The 21,206-nt window shown below is 33.6% G+C and overlaps 1 protein-coding gene across 4 annotated transcripts in view; it reads right to left on the bottom strand.

Annotated features, from left to right (window-relative positions):
* PHYHIPL (phytanoyl-CoA 2-hydroxylase interacting protein like) overlaps positions 1 to 21,206 on the bottom strand; it is an 88,336-nt gene that overhangs the window by 62,269 nt on the left and 4,861 nt on the right. The window contains exons 1-2 of one of the 4 annotated variants that reach the window (XM_058696380.1): positions 19,411 to 19,570; positions 18,853 to 18,950 (exon numbers count right to left, since the gene is read on the bottom strand). The exons of 2 other annotated variants lie outside the window; for them this stretch is intronic. The gene's annotated coding sequence lies outside the window, so the exon portion shown is untranslated. Of the gene's footprint in view, positions 1 to 18,852; positions 18,951 to 19,410; positions 19,571 to 21,206 lie in introns of those variants that run through there. One more of the 4 variants, XM_058696379.1, reaches the window with a different exon arrangement.

Here is a 21,206-nt window from a genome sequence, read left to right as displayed (position 1 = left end):
AGGCTCTATGCTCTCAATGCAGAGCCCATCACAGGGCTTGATCTCATGAACTGTGACATCATGACCTGAGCCAAAATCAAGAGTCAAGAGTCAGAAACTTGACCAACTGAGTCACGCAGGTGTCCCTGCCCTATTCTTTAAGTAAGAGATCTCTGTTGTGTTAGCCTATGGTTCACTGAGAAAAAAGACTCTCTTGCTGTGCTGTTTCACTAAAGAAGTCCATCTTTACCGCTGTGAAATGTTAATATGTTAATAAATCATGTCATCCTCTGCATGATTTTGAGAAGTCATAAAATATGGCTAGTATAGGAGATAAATGGCACTTATGGTTAATCACTTAAAATGTAATAAATTGTCACAAACAGGTGCTTTTATCCTTTTCTGTCTCTTTAGATTTAGTTCTTCAAAAACTACTGAAAAACTAAATACAACAAAAAACAAACCCAGAGCAGGTTTTAGTTACTTAGTAGGTTTTATAATTTTTTGTCCCCTTTATGTAGAATACAAATTTATATAAGTATAAATGTACTTTTGAATGCTTTTAAACCTAAACACAACATGGAGTTGTATTTCACCAGGACTGGCTGGTCCCCTGCATTCCCAGAACTAGCCAGTCTTTACACAGAATTTTCAAATAACTGCTGTGAAAACAGAAACTCCATTAGGTTAAGGACAGGCTACTGATACTCAGTATGCAGGGACACAGAGATTAGACAGGCCATAGAAGTAGAAATGCCAATTAGGGACATTCTAAAAACCAGGGAGAGATAATCCAGACAAACTATCAAAGAAATTTGTCAGTCTATAAACAGCTGAAATCCCCCATTCCATGAAAGGCAAAGTATGACACAGAGTAAAGAGGAAGTTAATTTAATAGTAGGCAACAGGAAGACGTACAGGTGATCAGGCTGGGCAGAGGCCTACGAGGCCTAACAGAAAGCTGTAGAATTCCACCTTTAAGAAATCATGAAAAGCAAAATCCTAGTATTCAAAATAGCAACTTAGGCTAGAAGGAACTAGTATACTATGCAAGAAAACAAGTCATCTATTAATTAATTTATAGATGAAAACACAGGGATTCAACTGTTAGAAACAGATATAAGGGGCCTGATTAAAGAGATCAAAGCAAAAGCTTAGTTACTAAAATCAACGTACTAAGACAAAGTAATGCCAAGAATATGTTGATGCTAAGGTCATAAAACCCTGACCCTGAGTTCCTTATAGTAGCTGTTCTTAAATACAGAACTGTTACCAGTGACTGGAGAAGGGCTAAACATAAATGTGGTATTAAGGAACTTAAGTAATGAAATATAAAAGAATCATCAGTCTAAGGTTTACACTTAATACTAATTCAAGCCCTATTCTTGTTGTCACTCCAGAATTCAAGCTTTAAGTATGACTGCTCCCTCTGCCTGAAAAAAATCAGTTGATGTAAAATTATGGACACAGGTTACCATAAAACTCTGCAAATCTCTACCATATGGGAAACTGAGATGTTGTACCATTTTTTTTTTGCAGGCGATATGGCAATAAATGCATGACAAGAACATTCAGAAATATGCTCTCTGTGGTGAGCTGACAAAGGAGGTGACTATAAGGACTTACAAAATAAAATGAAAAATACTAATAATGTGAACAATTGAGAAATTTCATGGTTGGTGAGAGGAGAGTAATATTATAATTAGAAAAAAATCAGGGAAAATTCTTCTGTAGAAAATAGATGGATCAACTACTTCCCTTTTGGTCCCATGGCCAATACTCCATAATCTCATATTCATGAAGATATCAACCTAGAATGTCACAAGTCCACAACAGAACTGCTCTATCAGGATGATGTGAACCAAATGTCCACAAAGAACTGGGACTTTTTCTTGTATTCTAACTTTAAGTATATTGACTTTAATGTTCTTTTTATAACCTTACAAGATTCCTTTCTACTGACCCTGAGTTTCTGGCCCTAAAAAATATCTGTTGAATAAATAATAATGTATTAATGAAGAATATAAAAGCATGAAAACATAAATACGTAACTAAAGCATACTGGAGATGGTACTCCCTACCAAGGTTGGTGACATTTAATAATGTTAAGAAAAAAATTCTTGGATTAAAAGACAATTAAAAAGTTATGCAGAAAATACACACTCAAAGAGAAAAAAAAATCTACCTAAAGTGAGAATCTGAGTTCTCCTAGCTGACACAGGAATGGAACCAAATTAAATTTGCACTAATGCAAGGAGTTTGAAATTAATAACGCTCCTCCTTCTTCTCTCTCTTTTTTAAATAAATGAATTCTCATTTGACTGACAGAAAAATTCAAAGCATCCATAAAAAAAAGGGATCTGGTAAAAACCATCACACCTAAACACACAATATAATAAAATATGACTTTTAACATTGTAACCACTTAGATTATTTAGAATGGTTATGAATTTCCCATGTATCCTAAAAGTAACATGCAATTTAAATGGCAGCATAGTCATCAATTTTCATAATATTTTAATGTTAATTTAAGGTCCAGTCTCCTAGCAAGCTAGAATATTTTAAATTTTGTATTTGTATATCCTGAGAGCATATTTTATGACTTGTTTTACTTCCTGATAGCTCTTATTGTAGTTTTTCAGAAACTTGGTTTATGGCATAAACCCTTTATACATTCTATAAACCCTGTATGTTCCATAGCCAAATGAAGACTTTTCATGGGATTTGACCTTGATATAGATTTCTATAACAACAATGAAACCATTAGGCCTCTTTTGTTCTCTTTCTAGTCAATAGAAAGGAATTGCTGTACATGTAGCTAACTAAGTAATTGACCATGATCTATGATCTATATAGTAATCTCTACATTCTATAAAAGTTGAAATATATGTATTGCAGTTTATGTTAACGTGATCTTGACTTTGTAAATTACCTGTCCTTATTATACATGTCTGAATTATACATATTACTGATTTTATGTTGTAGGATGATATATCCATTAAGAACACTGGCATTACACAAAGCTGGTTCAATTCCTGACTCTGATTTATTAGCTATATAGCATTAGAGAGGTTATTCAACTTCTGTGATCCTTGATCTTCTCATCTGAAAAATGGAAAGTTTGAAATAGAGAACTATTAAGGCATTCTGCTTCCTTAATTCTGCTTCCTAACTCTAAAATTCTGCTTCCTTAATTCTGGTGATAAAATGTAACACTACTTAAGCAGTAAGAACAACAAAATGGTATATAAGTAAGGTAGTATTGAGAACAAGGAAACACACACACACCTCTAAATTACCCAAGACATTAATCAAAAATACCAAAGTGGTATAAAAGTAAGGTAGTATTCAGAACAAGGAAACACACACAACACACTCACACGTGTGCGCATGCATGGACGGACAAACACACACACACACACTGAACTACCCAAGTCATTAAGCAAAAGTTATTTTGATTTAATTATGTGAACAACAGTTGCTTAAATTCTCATTAACCACTCATGTGAAGATGATATTATTTCCATTCCTTAAATCCTTCTGTGGCTAACCATGTGATAAGGTTAACATGGGATTACTTTTTAAATTGGCCCTTCAAGATCTGGCATATTTTTCTCTCTGACCTAATCTCTAGTAACTCCCATTCTTACTCTCAGTGGCCACTCCTAACCCTACTAAGCCTCTGTTGATTCCTCATACTTGGACTATTACTGCCTATCTCATCTCTTTTTCCCTCCCTACCACTATCTCCAGAGATTTTTGCCTTTTTGTTTTGCTTTCTTAATTTCTACTCATCCTTCAAATTATTGCACTTTACTCCCCTGACTCTCATCGCCCCTCAAGTCAGGAGATGTTCATACATATTTCTGTTAGATGAATAAAAAATAAATGACAAACCTTTAATATTCAAATAAGGTTTCAAATATATTTATAACTTTAAAAATATCAAGGCCCAGATTTATTTTCAATATTTTCAATTTATAACTTTGATAAATCATTAATATGTTTTTCAATTTAGTTTCACATTTCATTATTGAAAGGCTGAAACTAGAATGAGGAAAGGTTTGTGACATTCTGATTCCTTAAAATCATCATATTATAGCCAAATAGGGCCAGGCACCTATCAAAATGAGAAGGCAGATATATAGATCCTATTCTTCAAATGCAACTCTATTTGACTTTGGATAAAAGTAATAAATATTAAAAATGTGCCAGAGGAGCACAAAAGAATTCTGGAAATAGGATAAAAAATTAAAGGAAGGGGTAACTGTGCTTTAAGCACAATGTAATTTTTTTAATGTTTATTTATTTCTGAAGGAGAGAGACAGAGCATGAGCGGGGGAGGGGCAGAGAGAGAAGGAGGCAGAATCTGAAGCAGGCTACAGGCTCTGAGCTGTCAGCACAGAGCTGGATGCGGGGCTTGAACTTGTGAACCATGAGATCATGACTTGAGCCAAAGTCAGACACTTAACCGACTGAGCCACTCAGGAGCCCCAAGCATAATTTAAAGGAAAGCAGGACCTTCAATTCTTGGAGGATTCAGTATATATACTCTTACAGAAGTAGTATTAGCAAAAGGCAAATCAACCTGATAGCATAGCCATAATTGAAAAAGACATGGGAAAAATGAAAGAGAAGAATGAAGGTAAGGAAATGATGGCCCTGGCAGCGTGGTACAACAACTTGCACATGGTAAAGCAGTTCACTTCATACTTAGTGAGATTTTGAAAGGAAAACATATGGACTGTAGAAGAAAAAAGTACAGTTGACTAGTCATCCAGGTAAGCCTGGTGAACAATAGGGTGACAGATGTCAAAACCAAATGACTCAAAAAGAGGAAAGGTTATAATAAGCTTCATGAAAGTCTGCAAATATACTGCACTTGAATTAGGGTTCCTCAGCAGAGTAAACAGATACTGAAAACCTATTGTCAAAAAGATTATTTTTGGATCAAGAATAAGATATCACTGCAAGAAAGATAGAGGCTAGTGATGTAGATTCTCAAACTATTCTGTTATAAAGTTATGAGATAAAATCAGATTAGACCAACGAAGAGAAAGGACTCATGGGATACTTTCTTAAGATTTTATATATGGAATGCCTCTAAAGGTCAATGCCTGGGAGTTATGATGATAATGATAATATCTTTTGGAAAACAGGAGGATTATTATTGGGAGAAGTGGAGAGCAAGATGTTTCTAAATTTTGAAGCATTGTTTTAATTCTGTGACAAGCACCTAACCTGAGATTTCAAACACATGAGATTTTTTTTTTTAACCAGGAGAATTCATCTAAATTGCTTCACACAGAATCATGTTTAGAAAATACATTTAAAGTTCCAGTTCAAGATGGCAACATAGAATGATCCAAAGCTTACTTCCTCCTATAGAGACACCAAATCTGCAGTTAAATACGGAACAAATTGCTCTGGGGAAAAAAAACTGTCTGAGCAACTTCTATGCATTAGGCAAAGGAGAGAAGGCCACATTAAAGCAAGTAGGAGAGGCTGGAAAGCAATCTCACCATAAACCCCATTCCCCAGAGCTGCGACCCACAATTAAGAGAAAACTCAAAACTTAGAGCTTTGAAAACCAATGGGGCTCACATCCACGATATCCACAATGCTATAACAATTTGAGAAATGACTCTTATAGGGCTCACACACCCCGACTCACCCACCCAAGGGCTCAGCACAAAGGTAGCCAATAGGCAGGCACCCAGACTTTAGGTGAATGAGGCTTACCTGCTAATCTTAAAGTGTTGGCCTGAGGCAAAAATCTAATTTAGCACACATCAAGGGTCCTCCTGGCTCACAGTCACCATCTTCACACTCTCCCTCTGCCTTACTCTAGCCAGTGGGTGCCATCTTTTTTCTTTTTTCAGTGGTAGGCTTTTTTTTTTGGCTTTTTTTTCCCTCTTTTCTTACAGGTACCATCGTTATGCTCTCCCTTATGTCTCACTCCAGTCAGCAGCTACCTTCTTCATGTACTAGCTGGTGAGCACCATCTTTTTTCTTTTCCTTTTTCCTGGAAGGTGTGATCTATACTCTCCCTGTGTCTCATTCCAGTTGGTGTGTGCCATCTTTGTACTCTCCCTCTGCTGTGCTCCAGAGTGTCAGTATCTCTTACGGGGGAACCGTTACATGCACCTGTTTTTGCAACTGCTGCCCTGATACCACTTGATTGCTTGGCTCTGGAGGCCAAAAGCGGGGTAACAGTCCCATGGGACTGTTAACAAATAGAGAGATAGTTCTTGGCAGACTACAACCCCCATAGCACCACACAGATAGCAAACTAAAACACACCCCCAGTCTTTCTGTGAAAGAAGCCTACTTGCTTGTCCAGGAGCTTTGGCCTGAGAGGCAGGCTTCTTCTGATTTGGCATACAACTAGGAGCCTGTGGAGCTGTTTTCAAGGAATAGAGGCTGATAGATATATTTGTGCCTTCCTGCTGCCTTGCACCAGCTCACCAGTATCTCCCTCCAAGTAAGCTTAATATACCCTGTCTGGCATGCCAATGTTTGTGGCTGCCACCAGGGGAAACCTATACATTGCCTGGCTCTGGTGGCCTTCAAGTCCCACAGGACTGTAACCAAAAGACAAAGAGTTTATAAGTGGCTATCACCCACAGCAAGAGTCAACAGAGACAGCAGCTCAGTCTTTCAGTGAGAGTGGCCTATTAGCTTATCATCATAAATATGCCTGAGGGGTGGATTTCTAATTAAACACACATCTAAGAGCTGACAGTAATCCTTCCAGTGACCTCAGAGGGCAGGAGTTATCTCTGCACTCTCCCCTGGCTGCACTCCAACAGACTGCCACTATCTCCCAGAGGCAAACTTTTCTCCCAGAGACAAACTTCCACATACATTTGGTACCATGGTTTCTACATCTGGGACCTGGTTTGTGCAGTTGCCACCAGAGGATGCCCCTTACTTGCCTGCGCTTACCAGAAGCTTGTGTTCTTGAGTTCCATAGGATTGTAACAATCAGAAACAGTTCTTGTCAGGCTACCACCCTCAGGGCACCGCAAAGACAGCAGCCTAAAACACCCCAGCCTTTCTATTAAAGAGACCAATTAGCTTGTCCTAGAGCTTTGGTGTGAGGGGCAAGGCTTCAAAAACTAGACTTCAAAAACTAGACTGTAATAGTAGACAAACAAAGGCATTACATAAAGAGGTCAGTCCAACAAGGGTATATAACATTTGTATTTAAAAATGCACCTAACATAGAGGTCTATATACATGTCAAATATCAATAGACAGCAATACAATTATAGTAGGGGAATTTAATACCCCACTTACATCAATAGATAGATACTCAAGATAGAAAATCAATAAGGAAAACATTGGGCTGAAAAGACATATTAGACCAGGTGGACTTAACAGATGTAAACAAAACATTCCATCCCAAAACAACAGAATACGCATTCTTCTGAAGTACACATTCTCCAGTATAGATCATATGTTAAGCCACAAAAAAAAAGTCTTAATAAATTTAAGAGGACTGAAATCATATCAAGTATCTTTTCTGGCCACAAGGATATGAAACTAGAAATCAATTACCAAAAAAAAAGAAAACAGAGAATTTACAAATATATGGAAATTAAACAACATGCTACTGAACTTCCAATGAAACAAGGAAGAAATAAAAATAAAAAAATACTTTGAGACAAATGAAAATAGAAATACAATATAGCCAAAACTTATGGGATACAGCAAAAGCAGTTCTAAGAGAGAAGTTCATAGTGATAACGTCTATATCAAAAAACAAGAACAATTTCAGATAAATAACCTAACTTTACATTTCAAGAAACTAAAAAAAAAAAAGAACAAATGAAGACCAAAGTTAGTAGCAGGAAGTACAGACTAAAGCAGGAATAAATAAAATACACGCTAAAAGACAATAGAAAGGATCAATGAAACTTGTTCATTGATAAGAAAAACAAAACTGATAAACCTTTAACTAGACTCACCAAGGGAAAAAAAGAGGACACAAATAAGTTAAATCAGAACTTAACAAGGAGATGTTATAACTGATACTATAGAAAAATAAAGGATCCTAAGGGACTATTATGAAAAATTACATGCCAACAAATTGGACATTCTAGAAGAAATGGATAAATTCCTAGCAATATGTAACTTACCAAGACTGTATCATGAGAAATAGAAAATCTGAACAGAGTGATTATTAGTAAAGAGATTGAATCAGTAATCAAAAACTGCCCAAAAAACAACAGTCCAGGACCAGAACCTTCACTGGTAAATTCTACAAAACAGTCAGAGAAGATTAATACCAATCCTTCTTAAACTCTTCCCAAAAAATGGGAGAGAAGACGTCTAAGTTCATTTCACAAGGTCTATATTACCCTAATACTAGAACCAAGCAACTATCCCACAAGCAAAGAAAATTACAGACCAATATCCCTAATGAACATAGATACAAAATCCTGAAGAGAATGTTACCACACCAGATTCAACAATACATTACATTACAATACATTAAAATACATACAATACATGAAAAATACATATGCTGTGATTAAGTGGGATTTATTCCAAGGACACAAGGATGGTTCAACACCTACAAATTAATACGGTGTACCATATTTACCAAACAAATGATAAAAATCATACGATCATCTCAAAGATGCATAAAAAGTGTTTCACAAAATTTGACATTCATTCATGACAAAATGAACAACTAAGTTGGAACACAGGGAATTTTTCTCAACATAATAAAGGCCATCTATGACAAACCCAAAGCTAACATCATACTCAACAGGGAAAAGATAAAAGCTTTTCCTCTAAGATTGGGAACAAAAGAAGATGCCTACTCTCACCATACTTACTCAAAATAACATTGGACAGCCTATCAAGAGCAATTAGTCAAGAAAAATAAATAAAAGTCACCTAAATTGGAAAGGAGGAAGTGAAACTATCACTATTTTCAGATGGAGTGACATAGAAAATGCTAGACTCTATTAAAAAAAAGTTAGAACTAAATTCAGTAAACTTGCAGGATGCAAAATCAGTATACATTACATTTCTATACACTAATAACAAGATAGCAGAAAGAGGAAATAAGAAAACAATTAAGCTACAATTGTATCAAAGAAGAATAAAATACCTAAAATGAACTTAATTAAGGTGAAATATCTTATGCTGAATTTTATAAAACATTGATGAAAGAAATTGAAGACACAAATAAATGGAAAGATTTTCTATGTTCATAGATTGAAAGGCTTAATTAAAATTGTTAAAATGTTCATATTCCCCACAGTAATCTGTAGGTTCAATGCAATCCTTATCAAAATTCCAATGGCATTTTTAAAGAAATAGCAGAAATGATCCTCAAATTTGTATGGAACCAAAAAGATCCCAAATAACCAAAGTAATCGTGATAAAGAACATAGCTAGAGACACCACACTCCTGATTTCAAACTACATTTCAAAGCTATAATCATCAAAACAGTATGGTATTGGCACTAATACTGACACAAAGATCAATAGAACAGAATAGAGAGGTCAGAAATAAAACTGCACATATATGTTCAATTAATTTGTGAAAAAGGTTTCAAGAACATACAACAGGAAAATGACAGTTTCACTATCCTATGTCACACAAAAAGTAACTCAAAATGGATTAAATACTTGAATGGAAGATCTGAAACCATAAAACTCTAAATAAAACATGGTAAGCTTCCTGATACTGGTCTTGGCGATGATCTTTCAGATTTGACACTAAAAGCAAAAGTAACAAAAGCAAAAATAAACAAATGGGACTACATCAAACTAAAAAGCTTCTGAACAGCAAAGAAAATCATCATCAACGATATGAAAAAACAAAACCTACTGAATGAAAGGAAAGGTCTGCAAATCATATATCTGATAAGGGGTTAATATTCAAAATATATAAAGAACCCACACAACTTACTAGAAAAAAAATAATCTGATTAAAACTGAGCAGAGGGGCACCTGGATGGCACTGTTGGTGGCAATGTAAATTGGTGCTATCACTATGGAAAACAATATGGAGGTTCCCCCGATAATTAGAAATAGAAGTACCATATGATCCAGCAGTTTCACTTCTGGTAGTTTATCTGAAGAAACAAAAAGGTTAATTCAAAAGGATATTGCACCTCCATGTTCATTTCAGCATTATTTATGACAGCTAAGACATGGAAACAACCCAATAAATAAACAAAATGTGATATGTGATATATATATATATATATATATATATATATATATATATGAATAATTACTCAGACAAAAAAAAATAATGAAATCTTGCCATTGGTGAGAACATGGATGGACCTTAAGGGCATTACACTAAGTGAAATAAGTCAGACACAGAAAGACAAATGACATATGTATAATCAAAAAAAAAAAAAATGAGCTGGTGGTTTCCTGAGGCAGTGGGGTGGAAAAATGGGTGAAGGGGGTGAAAAAGTATACATTTCCAGTTACAAAATGAGTAAGTCATGGAATAGAATGTTCATCATGGTGACCATACTTAATACTACTATACTGCATATGTGAAAGTAGCATGAGTGTGGATCTTGAAGTTTCTCATCAGGAGAAAAACATGTATAACTATGTAGGTGATGAATGTTAACTGGACTTACTGTGGCCATCATTTTGCAATATATACAAATATCAAATCATTACCTTGAATAACTGAAACTAATATAGTGTTATGCCAATTATATCTTAATAAAAAATATGTTTCAGAAATGTTTTTGATGCTAAAGAAAGAGTATATAGGGATGCCTGGGTGGCTCAGTCAGTTAAGTGTCTGATTTCAACTCAGGTCATGTTCTCTTGGTCCACAGTTTGAGCCCCACGTTGGGCTCTGTGCTGACAGCTCAGAGCCTGGAGCCTGCTTTGAATTCTGTGTCTCCCTCATTCTCTGCCCCGCCCCCATTCATGCTCTATCTCTGTCACTCAAAAATGAATAAACATTAAATAAAGAGTATATAATTATGTGATATAATAATATCCACCCCTGAATGTTGGGTGGATTCATTTATTACAGATATGGCTTGTTGTACAAAGCAAGATGTGTAAAAATAGAATAAAAATTTGTTGTTAAAAGTTTTTTGATCTTGTGCCCCTATATAAAAAAATGTTGAGAATGTATATAATATAATTGCAGTCAACTCTTTAGAAATTATATATACATACAACCTTACTGATATGTTATGAGCATTATATACTGGAAAAATAAAAACATAAAATATATATTTTAAAATAATTTATTTTTACTTATTAGTAAAAGATATATATGAATATGTGATTTTATTTTTGATAATCTTGGCTTAATATTTTGTGATATAGCAGTTCAAACAACCAGCTCTGAATTTGATCTAGATATCTTGTTTTAAGGGTGTCACATAGGAAAAGATATCACAATAGAATACGTATATCAGAATGGAAAAAGTACACCAATACGTGTCTTATGAAACACTAATATTTTTCATTTCTTTTAATTACTATTTTTTAATATGAAATTTATTGTCAAATTGGTTTCTATACAATACCCAGTGCTCATCCCAACTCATTTTTTTAAGTTAATTCATTTATTTTGAGAAAGAGAGAGAGAGAGAGAGAGCAGGAGTGGGATAGGGGCAGAGAGAGAGGGGGAGAGAATTCCAAGCAGGCTCAATGCCAACATAGCACAGAGCCCAAGGCAGAGTTTGAACCCACAAACAGTGAGATCATGACCTGAGCCAAAATTAAGAGTCAGACACTTAACTGACTGAGTCACCCAGGCACCCAATACTAATATTTTTCATTTCTCAATTCCATATACCAATTATATAAAGGTATCTCCAGCACATTCAGTATACATGATAGTTTGATATACCTGAAATTAATCTGTCTATATATATAAGATTAAGCATTTTTTTCTTATATTAGCTGAGATAAAAATAAACATTAATATAAGTTCTATTACTCTGGGGTTCATACACAATATACCCATGGTATTTACATAAAACTTTTGAAAGTTCTTACATTATAAAAGTAAAGTGCATAATTTCCCCCCAAAAAAGTAGTACAGTACAACAGAAAAATGAAAATCAGCCATGTGCAGACCCTCAGTGATAATACAAGACAATAAAAATTTTAAAAGCAATTAAAATGAATTCTGGCACCAAAATAAATTATGATACCTTATACTGTTAGTATAATAACATCACCTAGTGCAAACATTTTACAAAACTACATTGTAATCTGACAAAAACAATTCTGGGTAAAATTTTTTTTTCCTTTCTCTTTTCTTACACTATCACACCTAGCTTTCTTAAGAGTCACGTTTTACTTAAAAACAGTGCTTTTGGGGCGCCTGGGTGGCTCAGTCGGTTGAGCGTCTGACTTCGGCTCAGGTCATGATCTCGCAGTCTGTGAGTGTGAGTTCGAGCCCCGCGTCGGGCTCTGTGCTGACAGCTCAGGAGCCTGGAGCCTGTTTCAGATTCTGTGTCTCCCTCTCTCTCTGCCCCTCCCCTGCTCATGCTCTGTCTCTCTGGCAAAAATAAATAAACATTAAAAAAAATTTTTTTAAATTAAAATTAAAAAAATTAAAAACAGTGCTTTTAACATTTCATAAGAGATTTGTGTGCTCAAAGAAAAGAAATACAGAAATGTTGACTACAGAAAAGCTGGACAAGCTTTGCAAACTCCTAGGTAAATGATACAAGTACAGCATTCTGAGTGCTTTTGAAATTTGTCAGCACAATTACAATTTAGCTACCTTTGAAATTACCTACAAATAGATGAAGCTAAAAATATCTGAATTTCCAGTGTCTAATATATACTTTCATAGATAAAATTTTCATAGATAATTTAAGAAACCATGATTCAAGACAATTTAGTTTATATTACATTTCAGTGCCATTTTGCCTTTCTGTCAAATTCTTCTGAAGGAAACAATTATAAGAAACTAGAGAAACGACAGAGAAACCCTATTGTAGAGAAAATAATTATTCTTTGATTAATGTGTTTTGTGAGTTTAGATTTCATGTCAGGCTTAAAGGATAGCATTTCTGTGTTTTAAAGTGCAATGAAAATAAGTAAATAAAACACACACACATACATTATTTGTGCTAAATAGCATCATGCATGTATCCAGGGAAATATATTTAAGATTTTCATTAAAATATTAATACATTATAATGAAACCAAGAGGATTTTGTATGTCAGATAGCTAAAGTTGTAAAGTATTAATAATACAGGCAAAAAGCTGGAAAAAATATTCTAATTATTAGAAGTACAGTGAAGAAAAAGTTCATTGTTGACCATACAAAGCTTTTGAAATATTTGTGAAGCTCTCAGAAATATTCATACAGATGAAGATACACTTTTAAAATACATGGTGCAGAATAAAAATTCTGGTAGAGGTGGTTAGATTGTTTTTGGAATATTTATCACTATTTCGACCTTGAATTTTATCACTGTAAACTGTGTAACTAGAATTTAAATGAGGAAAGCTTTTAGCAAAACAAGTAGCATAAACAGCAAATCCCAGAGCCATCATTCTTTAGTGATTATGTTTTCTTTTTTTTTTAATCACTAAAAAAACAACCAAAAAAGGTATATCTAGCTTCATGGAAATTAATATTGGATACAGTGAATTGTAACAGAAAAGAACAATATATAAATATTCTCAACCCTCAGCCTATCACAGTTTGAAAAAGTTATACAAAAATTATATTTATTAAAATGTCAGGCTTATCTAAGTTTAAACACAAAGAATCAGCCAAAAAAAATTAAGTGTAAGAAAGACCATGTTCTATTTAGGCTAGCCATTCAATAAAAACCCTAGAGAACATTAAAATTAGTGGATTCAAAGTCAAAAGAAAATCTTAGAAATATACATTCAGTATGAAAGCCTTAGAAATACCTTTGGTGAAAATTTTAGTTTATCTTTGGGCTCCAGTGTCATTATTTTTCTGCTAATTTGAATTCCCAACAGTTAATTTATTTTATGCACTATAGCCTATGTTGCCAAAGAGGGAAAAATTAATCCAGTACATTTCCACAGTAAACACAGAAAATCATACACTTATTCCCTTTCCAGTCAAAATAAGGGGAAATTTATCAAGTACAGAGTTTAGGCCAATTGTGTTTCTTCCATGTCAACTGCCTGAAATAACCACACCCAAGCCAAATTCAATTATATCAAAAGTAATTAATTTTCAAATGCTCCTTTTAGACCCCACATAAAAGACACCAGCATTCAAATTTACTTATTCTACTGAGCAGTTGAACAATTTGACATGGACCCAAAGATTGACTACAGGGTGAAGAAAAGAAAACCTAATAAAGGACAAATAAGAGGAACAGAAAACCATCTTGAAAAGGACTACCAAACTTTCATCTTTGTCCTCAAACTCCCTGCCTATGAGACACAGATGGACATTTCTAACAGCCTTCTGGTCATCTCCATCTAGGTATTACACAGGCAACCTAAGTTGTCCAGAAAAAGCTTTATTTAATAGCTTGTTATTAAGGCTACTACTTCACATTTCTTCCAACTAACAAACTACTTTATTTACTGGTATCAAAATACATCAAATCTCCCAATTTAGCAAATTTAGTCATCACCAACAGCTCCTTTTTTATATCTCTCACTTCCAGTTTAATCACAGCCAACAGATTTTTACTTAGGCGTATTAAATCTTGCATTTTTGACATTGTAACAAATATGTTAAATTAGTAAACTGTTATCAAAAAACTGGAATAAAACATTGGTACATGTCTGAAAATGCAGAGATAAATCCTTCCAATTTAACTGAATGAGAATATGAATGTGGCAAATCTTTCCACTTACTTTTGTAGAAGTTTCTCAAACAGATAAATTTAAGAATGCTAAAACAACACACAATGAGGAAGAAAATGTTAATGTCTAAATCAGGTTTTTAACACATCATCAACTAAATTGTCAGAAATATTGAGACACCTCTATTAAGGAGTAGAGATAAAATTTTTTAAATCTCAGGATGGTAGCTCCCGTAAAAGCTATTGCCAACTTTATGAAGTAGTAATTGTTTATTAATAAGAACTGGATATTAAGATATTTCAAAATAGTTTTAAGTAATCTCATACAGACCATGGTTTAAATTGAAGGAGTTTCTTTCTGAGCTAATTATAATGCTATGAATAAAAAATTTCAAAATTTATCTTTCATACCAAACTTAGGTGACTATCCTGAAAAAAGATATGTTTCAAAAGAAACAAGAAATACTCTGAGGAGAATGCTGGTGCTATTTTGATTGTGATTGCTTTGAATGTGTATATTACGCACACATACACACACACACACACAATGGAATACTACTTGGCAATGAGAAAAATGAAATCTTGCCATTTAAAACAACATGGATGGAGCTGAAGGGTATTATGCTAAGTAAAGTAAGTCAGTCAAAGAAAGACAAATATCATATGTTCTCACTCATATGTGGAATTTGAGAAACTTAACAGAAGACCATGGGGGAAGGGAAGGAAAAAAAATTAGTTACAAACTGAGAGGGAGTCAAACCATAAGACTTTAAAAATTTTTTTTTAATGTTTATTTATTTATATTGAGAGAGAGAGAGACACAGAGAGCATAAGTGGGGGAGGGGCAGAGAGTGAGGAGAGAGAATCCTAGGCAGGCTCCACGACGTCAGTACAGAGCCCGAGGTGGGGCTTGAAGTCACAAAACTGTGAGATCATGACCTAAGCCAATATTAAAAGTCAGATGCTTAACTGACTGAGCCACCAAGGCGCCCCAAACCATAAGAGACACTTAAATAAGAGAACAAACTGACGAATGGGGGAGGCATAGGTGATGGGGCATGGAAGAGGGCACTTGTTGGGATGAGCACTGGGTGTTGTATGTTAAGTGATGAATCATGGGAATCTACTCCCAAAGCCAAGAGCACACTGTATACTCCATATGTTAGCTAACTTGACAATACATTATATCTAAAAAAACAAAATAAAACAAAAATGAATTTTAAAAATAAAAAAGAAACAATACTTTATTAATTTAAAAACACTTTAATAAAAATTAAAAATAGAAACACCACACAATCTAGAAATTCCACTATTAGCTATTTACCCAAGGAAATCAAAAGCACTAACAAAGATATACAAATGCACACCTATGTTTATTTTACCATTATTTACAATAGCCAAGATATGGAAGCCTATACAATGGAGTATTACTCAGCCATAAAAAAGAATGAGATCTTGCCATTTGCTACAACATGGATATAATTAATGCTCAGTGAAATAAATCAAAGAAAGGCAAATACAATATGACTTCACTTATATGCGGAATTAAAAAATAAATGAATAAACAAAAAGCAGAAACAAAATACAGAGAACTGATAGTTGCCATAGGAGAGGAGGGTATAGAGATGTGTAAAATGGGTAAAGGGAAGTGGGAGGTACAGGCTTCCAGTTATGGAATGAATAAGTCATGGGGATGAAACCTACAGCAAAGAGCATAGATATAGTCAGTGGTATTATAATAGCGTTGAATAGTGACAGATGGTACCTACACTTGTGGTGAGCATAGCATAAAGTACACAGTTTTGGAATCACTATGCTGTATACCTGAAACTAGTGTAACATTATATATCAACTATACTTCAATAAATATAGGAAAAAAAAGTTTGATAAACATCTTTCAAATATAATGAGAAAACTAATTTGATTATTGAGGTCTTTAATAAGCTGAAGAAGCTCAATTTGATAATAGTCACAATGTTACCGAGCTTATAAATGCAGATGAATTGTCAGTAATGAAACTGATCCTTACAGTTAAGGTTAATCATGCAAGTAAAATAAATTTAACTCTTCTGAAATTTTAAGAGATCAGCACAAAGGTATAAGCTTTTAAAAAAAATGTTACCAAAAATATTTCAGAATATTGTAAGATACATTATTTTCTCACTGAACAATGAAAAAATGAACTGACGAACAGATTCCATCACCTCCCTCCAAAAGGACTATTTACTCTTTGATTCAACTCTGAAAAAAAAAACAACTTACTATTTCTATTTAGTCTGGATCAATTTACTTGAAGACTATCCTGAGAAAGCAAAATGAGTTTATAAACATTAGCATTTGTCACTACTTATTTCTATGAGGTAGAATTTCCTACGCATAATACAATAAAAATAAAATACATAAGTGGATATTGAGGCCAATATAAAATGGCAACTTCCATGTATAACTGCTAATTTTCATTTCTTACTGTATCCACTTATTGACTTTATTGGGAAAATGCTGTTAAGTTTGAACTTACAGGATAAATATATACTAATTAAAAGCTACTTTTACTTGTTGGAGTTCTGCAAAATGTTAAAAAAAAGGTTCTCTAAAAATTACAAGCTTTGAAATTTATTAACAAGATTTCAGACAAGATAAATTCAAACTCCTAACCATGGCATAATCTAGGTAGCCTTAACTAGTTTTCAGCTTATTTTCTCATAACAAACACTTCTTTTTTCCATCAATACCGAATGTTATATATTGCTAGAACATACATGATTTTACACCTTTATATATGCTCTTATCTCTATCAGAAATGCCCTTATTCCACTTCTCCTGGAAAATTTTTATTTTTATTTTAATATCCAGAAAAAATTTTTTGCTTCCTCTGTGAAGCCATCTGAGACACTCAAGACAGAATTACCTACTTTCTCCTCTACACTCTATTATAGTATCATCATGTTATTATATTTATCTATTTAAACTTATTGTCTCCCTAAATGACAGTGAATCCTTTAAATGCAGGATCCAAGTTATATTCATTTTTGGATCCTTTTTTTTTTTTCTGTTCTTAACACAGATACTAAAGTTGGAGTACATGTACAAATAAACAGTAAAAATTACATGTAAATAAAAGAACAAAAGGAAGCAAACTGGTTAAGTTTAGTGCCTAAAAATTAATCGAACAAGAATAGAATGGCACTGTCCTCAAGCTATTATACTCAAAGTACGGCCTGTAAACTACTTACCAGGCTCTGATGAGATAAAAAAAAAATTAGGATTAAATATTTGGAAACTTTAATAGGAATTTGACAGAGATTTTCATATCTGTTGAATCTTTTTTTTGGACTTTAAATTTTACTTTTCTAATAATTACTTTTATTATATTTTTATAAAGTATCATTCAGTGATAGATTGAGTATTGAAAATAAAAACCAAAATACAGATTTAGAAGCACTACATTAGACTATGAAAGACAGAAAGAGGAGTAACACCTTGACATTTTTCAATGAGAATTTGGTTTACAAGGAAGAATATGATGTACACACAACTGTTGTAGTAGTACACATCATAACTATCCATACTTCTCAAAGTCCACATCATTATCTTTGACACTCTAAAACCTATCTATTGATAGAATTGTTAAGTGTACCTGGAAATATTAATGCATAACTAGTATTTCTTTCTAAAGTTATTTATACGAGGACTAGATTTTAACTTAAAATTAGGGCTTGCTTCTTTCACTGCCTATCAGACCCAATGGCATAGATCACTACCCATTTTGATTGACTCCATACAGAGCTAGCCAGCTTTCTACTGCTCTCTGCCTGACCCCAGTAACATATAAAATCAAAATGATTATACAATTTTTTCAGAAATTCTTCTTTCAATATTTTCATTCCTACCAAGAAAGATTAATTTATTTTCTCAATACTCTACATTAGGAGTTGGCAAACGTTTCCTCTAAAGGACCAGATAATAAGTATTTTAAGGCTTGTAAGCTATATGGTCTACTGTCATAGCTACCTCGCCTTTCTAGCAAGAAAGCAGCCACAGACAACATCTAAACAAATGGGCATGGCTATGTTCCAATAAAATTTTACTTACAAAACCTGGCAGCAGGTGTTCAATTTGGACCAAGAACTGTAACTTGCTGATGCCTCTTCTATATCATAGGTATAATTTCAAAATCAATCATTAAGAACCTATCATATAATAATATTAAAAAATTGTCATTCTTGTTGCATTATCAGCTTTTAAAATTTTAAATACTGACAGATTCACCATCATTCAAGCTAGAAAAGAAAAGACACTGTTTTTCAAGAAAATCACATTAAAGATATTGAAAAAAAATGTTTGTGCTTTATCTTTAATGGCACATGTCTAGGGAAGCTACAAGCCTTTTATACTATTATCAGATAGCAACACTCTCACAGGCTACAGAAAACAAAAGGATTTATTTATAATATTTGCTACAACCACTAAATAAACAGCATATAAGCAAAATTCTTCACAAAGAAGCCCTTTTAAAATGAACCACAATCTTGGTGCGAATAGTTGTAAACACACAAAACTATGATTCAGAGTATGATGCTTTTTGTTCAACTCACATAGATGTGGAGGAACTTCAAAAATGCAGAGCTCTTGACTACATTTTTAACAAACCTGGAATGTAGATTTATTTCATCTTTAGGTTTCAAAGCTGACCTTCTCCAACATGTAATCACTCCTTTCCTTTAAGGGGTGAGACACAAAGCTGATTAGAGGTCACTCTAAAATTGAAGTCAAATCCTAATCTTGCCTTGTCCACGTAAATTCTAGTCTCCCCTGGTGGAATATATAGTTCTATGAACAATTCTCTTTCTCCTTCTAGAACTGTTTTCCTCAGAACATAAGAGGAATTACTAAATGTTTAAGTTTCCAAGGAAATCACTTACTGTTAGATTCTAAATGTCTTAACATAAATGTTCTTTTCCCTTTTATGTTCAATATCTCTGAAGAGTCTTCTATGACTTCAAAACTACCTTTAGATGACTCAAAAATCTCTATTTCACAATCCTCTATAAAGTATCAAGTGGCTAATTTTTATCTAGTAATAGGTATCAAAATACTATCATTGGATTATGGGTGGCCCTTTGAAGAGTGAGAATCAAGCAAAGTAAGAGACTAAAAAGAATGTAGGTGGGTTCTCTTGTGGGCATCCATGTTGAAACATGCAGTATATAATACTGCTCTGAGAATATGATTTCTGTGAGAGGAAAGTGCCCCTGAAAAAGGGATTAGGATATATTTGGATGTCCACGGAGATCTAAAATTTGAGGTCTAAAAAACTGTCATCATGATGTCTAAATATTATTTCCTTTCTCCTTTGTTCCCTGTCAATGATTCTTCTGATTTCCCAGACTTAAAATCCTTAAATTACTCCTTATCACTTTTCATTTTGCTTGAAAATTCAATCACAAAGCTTATAATTATTTTTGCATTTCTTTTACACCCTTGCCATTCACTATCCTTCCATAAGGATGCTGCCTATTTTTCCTGTTGAGAATTCTTCAATATTTCTATACATTTCTATTAGAAATCTTCCACAAATACTGATTGTACTTCTCAAATGTATGTATATAAAATACAGCTTGCTTAATAATAATACAGTTTATCTACTGTGTAATAATAAAATTATGTTTAAAAATGTTAATGAGGCAAATGCTTTCAACCAGTAAAAACAGATTTTAACAGTAAATAGATTCTTATAGAAAAATTTAACAGAAATAGAAAACAAACCCAAAAAAGAGGAAAATGCTGTAAGGAAAAACTAAAATTATGCATTTACTAAGGGCAGAGAAGAAAAACCAGAAACCTGAAGGATTATCCTTACTGTAGTAATTGATGCAACTGCTGTTTTTCTGAAGCCCCAGATAATATATACAAATAATCAATAAACTCTACTTACATAAGTTAAGGAAAAAATCAAGATTGGGCCTAAATGAGGGGGAAACAGCAGTGAAAAACTAAGTGACTTAGAAGTTGTCTAGGTAGCGTTCTATAGAGTGAAATTCTGACTGCCTTACCTAGGCAACAAAGCAAGTTGCCAGTATTACTACTTATAACATATCAGTTATTCTACCACTGGAGGGAGTCTGGTCACATATCCTTTGATGTGACTTTTTTTACTCTCATAACTTCCTTGTTTTCTCTGGGAATGAATTAGAACCCCTACCAAGAATATGAATTGGTTTAACAATCTGATGACTTTCAAGCTTTCTGTTTTAGTTTTTATTTTATTTTTGTTATGTTCCATGTTCACTAATTAAAAATTTACAGCATCTCTATAGTCATATCTGGGTCAAAGAAATGAATCCAGAGATCTCATGTGCTGGTACATATGCATCCTTAGAAAAATAATCATAAAGAAAAAAATGTTAAATCAAGAACAGAGAAGGGCTCTGATACAAATACCTACT

The sequence above is a fragment of the Neofelis nebulosa genome, chromosome 13, assembly GCF_028018385.1.
Source record: "Neofelis nebulosa isolate mNeoNeb1 chromosome 13, mNeoNeb1.pri, whole genome shotgun sequence".
NCBI lineage: Eukaryota > Metazoa > Chordata > Mammalia > Carnivora > Felidae > Neofelis > Neofelis nebulosa.
This window is presented reverse-complemented; position numbering and strand designations above follow the sequence as displayed.